The sequence below is a fragment of the Myotis yumanensis genome, unplaced genomic scaffold (assembly GCF_028538775.1).
Source record: "Myotis yumanensis isolate MYYU_CA2020_CCGP unplaced genomic scaffold, mMyoYum1.0.hap1 SCAF_9, whole genome shotgun sequence".
Taxonomy (NCBI): Eukaryota; Metazoa; Chordata; class Mammalia; order Chiroptera; family Vespertilionidae; genus Myotis; species Myotis yumanensis.
The window spans coordinates 51221294-51231197 of NW_027223760.1; positions in this window are offsets into that span (position 1 = coordinate 51221294).

Genomic DNA, 9904 nt, shown 5'->3' on the forward strand with positions numbered 1-9904 from the left:
CACTTCAGTTAACTGGGTGGATCATGTCTCTTGATGTTACATCAGTAGCCTGTGTTGGCAGAGGGGGTTACCCAGAGGCGAGTGAACTCAAGCACCAACTTCAGGGTCAGACAGACTCTAGTCCCAATGGGTTCTGCAGAAAAAAAGGAATTTTGTGCCCTAAACACAAGCAGTTTGTCCAATTCTTTTATCTTAAATATAGCTTCTGGTCAACTCTCTTTTACTTTCTACTGATCAGGCCATTGGGAAAAATAAAAAGGATATTTGCAAAGTTTTGTCCTTCAAGGACATTATATTCTAGATATGAGAATATAATACCCCCATCACCTTTCCTAAGAACCACCAGTGGTCTTCCCTCACTCATCCTTGCCTGGAGCTCAAGTCCCATTTTCCTTTTATTCACAGGACTGGTTTATTAGCTTATCACCATTACTACTACAAATCACACCATTTACAATTTGTAGTAGTAATGGTGATAATAATGAATCTTAAAACACCTAACTAATTCCAGTGAACTCTGTGATGTCAAAGCTGTGGAACACATGGTTGATGAACAATGATAATGACTGAAAACAAGGTGATAAATTACTATGTAGATTGCTGAAGGCCTAAAATTGTCTCAAAAGAAGGACATTTCATAACAGACCAATCCTATTTAAACAAATATGTGTGTGGCATTGCAGACATATAGGACTGCATCTGTACAATTTTGACAATAATCTGCTCCATAACAGCGACACCAAACAACTTAGACAAACACTCCTGAGGTCAAGGGTCATGGGAGGTGAGAATTAAGGTTGTTTTTGCTCTTTCTTGAATGCTGCATTGTTCCTGGATCTGTAAGCATAACTTTAGAGACTCCACCAATATAAACACAAAACTACCTAGTTATGAGCCTGTGTTTACACAGTCCGGATCAAAAGCACAGACACTCCAACTTAGGCTCATTTGCATTTGCTGCCAAAAAGTCCTGATTCTTCTTTTGAAAAAATAGCAGTAATTCATATTTTGATGCCACTTAATCTCAAGTAAATTTGTAAATTTTATAAAAGGCCTCATATTCTTTACCATGTTGCCAGTACTTTCTTTTCTTTTGCATTGTTCTTTTCTAAGGCACTGATTGTGTGGCAGATCACGGATCATCGTAGGGAGCACAGATGAAAAGCCTATTATTCCAAAGGATTAAATTACAATTCTTAGTGAACCATGGCCAAGCTATTTTTTTTTTCTCAAAACCTGGGGAGAATTGGAAATAGGAAATGTTATGCCCTGAAAAGGGGTGGGAACAGTTGAGTGGATGAGGAAGAATAACCATCCTCGTGTTATTACATTCTCTTCAAATAAAATCATGAAACAAATAAAAGATAAAGTCTGTAAAATATCCAAGTGATCAGGAATAATAAGCAATTGAGTTTATTAGAAGTAATGATCTCAGGGGATGGGTTTTTATTGAATTATAAAAATGAGTAAGGAAAGACTAATAGAGGTAAGCAAATACATATGAATACACAGAAACTACTGAGATGCCAACTTCACTTCAGCATCTTCAGGGTTCAAGGAATATGGGGGCAGAGGATCGAAGATTTGCAGATCACTGCTCAAGTACATGTGAGCTCTCCTGGGAAGGATGATAAAACGCAGTGGGAAAATAAAGTGAAAGGGAGTCTCTGCCAAGGGTACTTGGAGTGGGACAAGCAAACACTTTCCTAAAAGTCTGACCTTCTAAGACCAAAGGAGAAATCACTTTTGTTTGAGATTCCAAACACCAAGGACGTATCATAAACACGGCTGGGGAGGGGGTGAGGATAAATATTTGGGGAAGAAAACACTATTGAAAAAAGATGTTTTGAAACTCAAGTCCAACAGCATGGGCAGTCTGAAGGAGAAGAGAAACTGACAATTTTGCTGGGTGCTGTCATTACAACAGGGAGTCTACAGGATGTCACTGTGGTTTCTGCTAGTGTGTCACTGCAAGAATCAGGAACAAGCTCCACATGAAATGCTGTAATAAAAAGTGTGAAAATATGCACTGGGGATTTCCCATGTTTCAGGCACATATCAAGTACGATGGTAGATGCTTGGGATAAAAAGGTGGGTGAGGTACAATCCATGCTCATTAAGAGTCCACAGTATTTTGGAGAAAAGAGAGACACTCAAGCAGATGATCCCCAATTTTAAAAAAATGACCAAATGCAACAAGAATATGTAATACAAAGGAAACTGAAGAGCTACAACTTGCTTGCCTGGAGAAGTCATGAAATGTTTTCTTGATTTGAATTGCGTCTTGAATTGGATCTTGAAGGATGAGTAAGAGTTCACCAGGCACAAAGAAAATAGATGCAAAGAACAAGGTGCATGCAGTGGGATAAGTTCTGGGTGTGTGGACTGAGGGAGCCAGCAGATGAGGTTACAGGAACCTGATGGGGTCAGAGTGGGAAGGGCCTTCTGTACTGTGCTGAGGGATTTGGCCTTAACCAAATGAGTGAAAGAGAACATCACCAACTTCAAACAGGGGGATGGCCTGATGTAATGTGTGTCTCAGAACCAAAGCTCTGGCTTTAAGTGGTAGGGTTAAACTCAAGTCAGCAGGTAACAGTCCGGAGACCAGCTCAAATAGGCACAGAAGGGGGAGGAGAAGATGGATTCCTTGGATGCTTTGGAGATGGTATAAATAAACTTCACGAGCTAGTAAATGTTAGGGGTGAGGAAGAGGGTAAGTTGAAAGGGACCCCAGCCTGAAAATGATGACATTAACTGAGATAGAGAATACTGCAAAAGGAATACACCATTTATGCCTACAGCAGGGCAACATGGGGGAGGGGCGGTGCGGCGGAGGTTGGCAAATCTGTTGTTAAAATCCTTGTATGTGGAGGAGACTGCAACTCAGAGAATCAGCCAGAAATGTGTCCTCACTCTGCTCCACCTTACTGTGTCCTTCAGGAGACTCAAGGGGTCAGAAAACATTGTATTGGCATTTCACTTATTTTTTAACTATTATAAGACTACTAGAGGCCTGGTGCATGAAATTCATGCACTGGAGGAGGGGGGCCCCAGCCCAGCCTCTCAGACATCCCTCTCGCAGTCAGGGGCTCTCGCAGTCCAGGACCCCTTGCTCCTTACTGCCTGCCAGCCGTGAGCCCGGCTTCTGGCTGAGCAGGGGCGGAGCGGGGAGAGAGTATGGCTCAACCAGAAGCCAGGCTTACTGCTTCTTAGCACTGACCCTGCCCCCTGCCCACTGGGGGGGGGGCGCAATCTGGGGCCGGGCTGGCTAGGGGAGGGGCTGGGGGAGGTTAAGGCACTGTGGTTGCACCCCATCCAGCCTCTGTGGAGGCTCCGGGACCGCGTAGCCCCTTCTCCTGCTGTCTCTGTGGAAGGAGGGGCCATAGTGCTGGGAATGGGACCCCAGGACCCTGCCGTGGCCTCTCCCATTGCCTCCGTGGGAGGCGACTGGGCCTATCAGGGGAAGGTGGCACCCCCATCACCCCACTGCTGCTGCCACTGCTGGCCACTGCAGCTCTGCCTGCCCTTGCTCAGCCCTCACAGCCGCTGTGGCTTTGTCTGGAAGGAGTTCCAGATGTTTGGAAGACATCTGGTCTATCCGATCTAATTAGCATATTACCCTTTTATTAGTATAGATATTTTAAAAAACAGGCATTTCCAATGTATCACGTACCAAATGTCATTGCACTAGAGACCCACAACATGTCTCCTTGTCTCACCAGATCCACCGTCAAGGTGCAGCCCTCAGAGCACATGCCATTCTCTCATTACTTATAAATGGAGTCATATCTGAGATTGCAAGGCAACTTTTTAAAAAACTTTTTTTTTTTTTTTTTTTTTTTTTACCATTTTCAACAGCTTGTCTTTGTAATCAAGAAAATCCTGGTACTATGCAAACAATAAAAAATCACAATAAACTGGCTGCTGAGCCTCTTATAAGATGGTAATTGTCATCTAAGCCCCAAATATTAATTTTTGGTGTTCATCAAAATAGCCTTGTTTTTTTCATTGAATTTGAAAAAATTTGAACTAATAAAATGTTTACTAAAAATACTCTTCCTATCTATTTTATATATTCTGTTTTATATGTTGTGATTCTTTATAAAATTCCTTCTGAAAGGGCATTCTACTTCTAAAAACATTTCTTTAAAGACTGAATGTAAGTGTATTATACTACATCTACTTCTCTTGACTTATTTTGAGATTGTCAAGCAAGTCTTCAATTTACTGGATACATTTAAAATTATAAGAACTCTCTTCATACACATCTCTATTTTTCTCCATCTGAGCTTGATATTTGTGTCAGACAATAACAGGAACAATCTGATTTGGCAGGATAGTAATCAACCAAAATGTGTCTCTTCTGTTTTTCATTTTGCTTGATTACAACATTAAAATTCAAGAATGGTTGAACTATTTTGAAGTCTGGGCCTTAAAAACACCTGTTTACTCATGTGGACATGTGTGAACTTTCCTATTTAACAATAATGGCAGCTTACTGTGTCATTTTCACACTCTCATTGCAAAAACAGTGGCCTGGACATAGCCTGGCAAAATACATTCAAAGGTTGTGGCTGCTGCTAAAATTTTCATGGAAAAATAAAAGTGTACATTAATAAAACTTACTCTTATCAGTTTATACACTCCTATATAAGCGACGATCCACTCCTCTGCCATACATAACTTTTTAATGTGCTATTTGAACTCTATCAACAGCCTCTTGATTGGGTCTCAAGCACTAATCAGGCCCCTCACAAGGACCATCAGAGGCTTAAACATCTTGCATCCATCATGAAGAGCAAGTGAGATCATAATGACTAATCACATTAGCATAATTTAAAAAATGCAGAGCGTGAATAGCTTCTTCCCCAACATGTGTAGTAAAAACATATGCACAACAAGACTGCAGTGATTCATTATGCCACTTGCTTGTTTATATTATAACATATTTATATGCCCAGCAGAATGAAACTATAAAACTGCCATTAACGAGTAGAGGAAAGAGGTTCTTTTTTAAAGTGAATTACAAGCATTCAGGATGAGTATATATTTACAAGATTATTTTAAGGAAGGAAAACTGCTATCTTCTTATGTCCTCCTATGACACTACAAAACCCAGTCTCACTGTAGATCTTTAGGAACCTACATTTTATACTTCTGCCCAAACAGTCAGTCACAGGTGAAGTCACTGCATATCACAAAAGCACAAAATTAAGGGGGAAACCAAACAAAACAAAAGGGAAAAAATCACCTTTTTGTATTTTCCACCTAAATTGATATAAATCACTGGCTCCCTCTCAGGGCTTTGGAGTGTCTGCTGTAGACCTGAATTGGTGTCTAAATATTAGCTACCAAGGGCCAGGCACTGAGCAAAGTACTTCAGATGCAAATATGAAAAATGGCACACAGTCCTGCCTTCCTAGTGCTTACCATCCAGTGAGATGAGCAGGAAAGGAAACAGACATTTACATCCCAGGATCAAGCTTTCTGTCATGGAGGAATTAACAAGCAAGGTGTCCTAGAGGGCGTATTGACAGCATTGATACCTGGAAGGTAAGCAGGAGTTGGCCAGGTGAAATGACAGGGGAATGCAGACAAAAGTACTCCAGAAAAGGACAGTAGTTTATGTGGAATGTTTAAGGAACTGAGAATAGTTTATTATCAGATAATTACCAAATACATTTTGACTTCATACAGCTGTAGACTACCGGGGAAAGTGGTAAGAAAGAGGCTAGAAAGGAGGCAGGGAGCCAGATGTTTTCACTTATCAAAAATTCAGAGGAAAGGGATTTCTCAGTATACAAGGGAGACATGGCATTTGCCCTCAGAGAGCTTAGCAGGGGAAGCATACTCATCTCAAATTGTGATCAATACAATGAAGGAAACAAGGTACTAAGAGAGAATAACAGGAGGAACCTACTTTAGACAGAATCAGGGGAGACATCTCTGAGGTGGTAAGATTTGAAGAATGAGAAGCTGTCAGATCATGAAGGCCCTGGTGAACTTAGGGAGTTGGATGTTATCTTGATGTTCAAGGTGTTAAGCAGGGAAGAGATGTGATCAGCTTGCATTATAGATAAATTATTCTGACTGCTATGCGGAGTTCAGGTGAAAGAGGCAGGAGGTAAGGAGATGAGCTGGATTGCTTTTCCATAATCTGGAAAAGAGAAAATTTCCTAGTGCTGGAATATCTTAGTAACAGTAGCATGAGGCAGGGATGGAATTAAAATGCTTAAAAATGTGTGTGGCATGAGCACTGATCCATCAGGATGGATGTAGCCTCATTACTGAGTAGGGTCTGCAGCCCTTTGCTTGGCCAGGCCAGATGGGACAGGTGGACCCCAGAGGTGAGGCCAGTAGGACAGGGGTGTAGGCCAGCAGCCTCTTTACCATCTGTATCAGAGTATTTCAATATTTTGGCAACAGGTGCAGCTGCACCAGCCTGGGAATTAATTATACAGAGCCAGGAAACTATTCAGGAGATGATAAGAAAAGAGAAGGCTTACATTTGGATAATGCTTGAAGTGAGCAAAAGGGAGGAGTTAGTGATTAGGCTCTGCTTGGGCAAAGAGATAAACTCATTTATTTATTCAATCACTAGAGGCCCGGTGCATGAAAATTTATGCACTGGAGTGGGGGGTGGCCCTCAGCCAAGCCTGCCCCCTCTCACAGACTAGGAGCCCTCAGAGGTGGGAGGTGACCCAGCGATCAGGGGAAGGCCACGCCCCCATCACACTTCTGCTGCTGTCACTGCTGGCAGAGCAAGCCTTGGCTGGCCCTAGTTACCTGAGCCTTGGGTGGCCCTGGGCAGGTCAGCAGCCACCATCCAAGGTTTGCCTGCACCTCGGGCTGGCCCTGGGTGGCTGGGGGGCTGAGGGGACTGGGGGACTCCAGAGGCAGGCATGCAGAGTGGCCAGACCCACCTGGGGGCAGGCCCGGCTGTGCTGCACACCTGCCACCCTGGTGGGGCTGAGGGGACTGGGCACTGCCATCTTGTGGCTGTGGGCGCCCCCATCTTTGAGGGCGTGGCAGTCAATTAGCATATCCCCTCTTTATTGGCTGTGGGCACCACCATCTTGTGAGGGCGTGGTGGTAAATTAGAATATTCCCTCTTTATGAGATAGGATATTTATTCAGCACTTAACATTTAAGACACCTGAGAAACCTGAAATGTCAGGTGAGCAATTGGGTATGTAAGGAGAAAGATTTGGGCAGAAGAAATAAATTCTGGAGTTTTCAGCATAAAGATGTCATTTAAGGCTATAGAATTGCAGCACTCCCCTTGGGCCAGAGTAGAGTGAGAAGCAGGAGGACCCAGGATGAAGCCCTGGGAAACTCCAGCATTTACAACTGAAGGGGAGGTGAGGCTTTAAACACTGAGAGTGGCTCCTGCTGCAGGAGGAAAACCAACTGTGTCAGGTGTCAGGAGCTAAGAGTGTTTCCAGGAGGAGGAGGGAGTGGTTTGCTATGTTGAAAACTGGAGAGATTGAGTAAGAAAAAGACTCGAAGGGATTTAGCAACTTGGACATTGTTGGTGACCTTGATAAGGGCAATTTTAGTGGGTGGCAAGCACAGAGGTGGGGTTGTCTAGCATTGAAGATAAATGAGAGGTGGAGAAGTAGAGATGGGGAGTACAAGACAACTTTTTGCAGTGAAATAGGACTTCTTCAATATTTTTAGGAAAGAGACATGAGCAAGTTTGGCTGCTAGTGGGGGAGCCAGTAAGGTATTTTGATAGACTCCAGGGATCAGCAAATTAGGGCTCTTGCCTGTTTTTGTAAGTACAATGTATTGGAACACAGCCACTCCCATTCAGCTATGTATTAGCTCTGACTGTTCTGTGCCGCAGCAGCTTACTTAGTTTAGTAGTTATAACAGAGACCCTGTGGCCTACAAAATCAAAATTTTCTGCTCTCCCACCCCTTATAGAACACATTTGTCAGTCCCTGAATTAAACTAAAATATTACATGCCCTAGCTCCATGGTCGGCAAACTGCGGCTCGTGAGCCACATGTGGCTCTTTGGCCCCTTGAGTGTGGCTCTTCCTAAGCCTTAGGAGTACCCTAATTAAGTTAATAACAATGGACCTATCTATATAGTTTAAGTTTAAAAAATTTGGCTCTCAAAAGAAATTTCAATCGTTGTACCATTAATATTTGGCTCTGCTGACTAATGAGTTTGCCGACCACTGCCCTAGCTCATTTAATTTCCACAGGAACACAAACATATATACATATATAAATGCATAACTAACAAACAATTTCCCAAGTTGAGGGTGCTATGAAAATTCCCCCTAGTCAGTTTACCAACTTATCAACAAAGGCTTAGCTATTGTTCTTCTGTTGATAATACAGTAAGTCCTCACTTAACATTGTGGATAGGTTCTACTACTGTAAATTACATATAATGGAACCAATTTTACCATAGGTTAATTGATATAAACAAGAGTTAAGTTCCTAGGCATTTCATCAACAATGAATAAAATGATAATATTCTAGGCCCTGCTGTATATATCCGTTATTTACAATATAAATAAACACATTTTACTCCCTCCCACATACTTGGTACCTGACACATGGTAGGCACCCAATAAATATTGCTGAAGCAAGGAAGAAAAGGAACCAGAATCATAGGAGCAAGGAGCAGAGGACTCCCTGGGTCAATGAACTTATATGCAACCATCCCAGTGCAGTTTGTGGAGAATGGAGTAAGTCACATTGCTCTAGAATTAATCTGGGAAGTGAGGGAGAATGGGTTGGGGAGATCTGGCTAAAGCTGAAGAATATCCTGGATGTGAAAACAAAGTGACACAGTGGCAGTTTGTCATTTGGCAGCAGGAAAGGGCAGACTCGACAGTTCTTTATTTGTTGTGATGAAACAGAAAGTTGACATGAACTGAATTTATGTGCGGCCCAAGCCAAGCCATCCCTCAGGAGCTGGGAGTTGGTCTGCTAAAAAGTAGGTTAAAGCAACAAAATTTAAAAAGAAAATAATATTTGCCACAAACATTTTGCTTAACTGAAAACAAATCAGTATATATCAATTGGCCAATCTTTTGACAAAGGGTCAAGGCCTTTCCTTTGAGCATAGGGCATTACTCTTGAATAAAGCACACCAATAACATATTAACTGATATTTAAAGTATGGCTAACTTTAAAGGAGAGTGAAAACTTATAGATAAGTGGGAAGTGATCTGAGTGCAGAATCCTTCAAGATTTTTTCCTCCACAACATTTTTTGTAATTAAATATATTTTTATTGATTTCAGAAAGGAAGGGAGAGGGAGCGAGAGATAGAAACATTAATGATGAAAATCACTGATGGGCTGCCTCCGGCACACCCCCTACTGGGAATCAATCCTACAACTTGGGCATGTTCAGGACTGGTGATTAAACTGTGACCTCCTGGTTCACAGGTTGACAGTCAACCACTGAGCCACACCAGCTGGGCTTCCCTGCAATCTTTTGTACCTATATCACTCACAGTTTATGAAGCTTTCAGGTTGTTTTCATAGAAACAGCTCTTTTATTTGTCTCAATATTTCATCTATTTATGTAATATTTTTAAAATCACATAATTCTGAAAACAAAATACAACTGTCAGAAACAGATTAAGAAACAACTGATTCTCAGGGAGCATACAATTCACATGAGAGAGAAACCTACTAACTTGGTTCTTGTGTGTGGGAGTGTCATGACAGTTGGTGACTGTGGTGAGTCCAGGAAAGGGAGAAAAGTGAAGAGTGTTTCTCTGTGACGGGGGGGACAAGCATGTCACGGGGCCCCAGCTGGTGCTTCCTCAGTCACTGACAAGCTGCCAACAAGGCTGGTTCCCCTGAATATTGACTTGAGGCAGCTGTCCCAAGTCATCACACTCTAGGGACCATGGAGTATTGTGTATTGGGA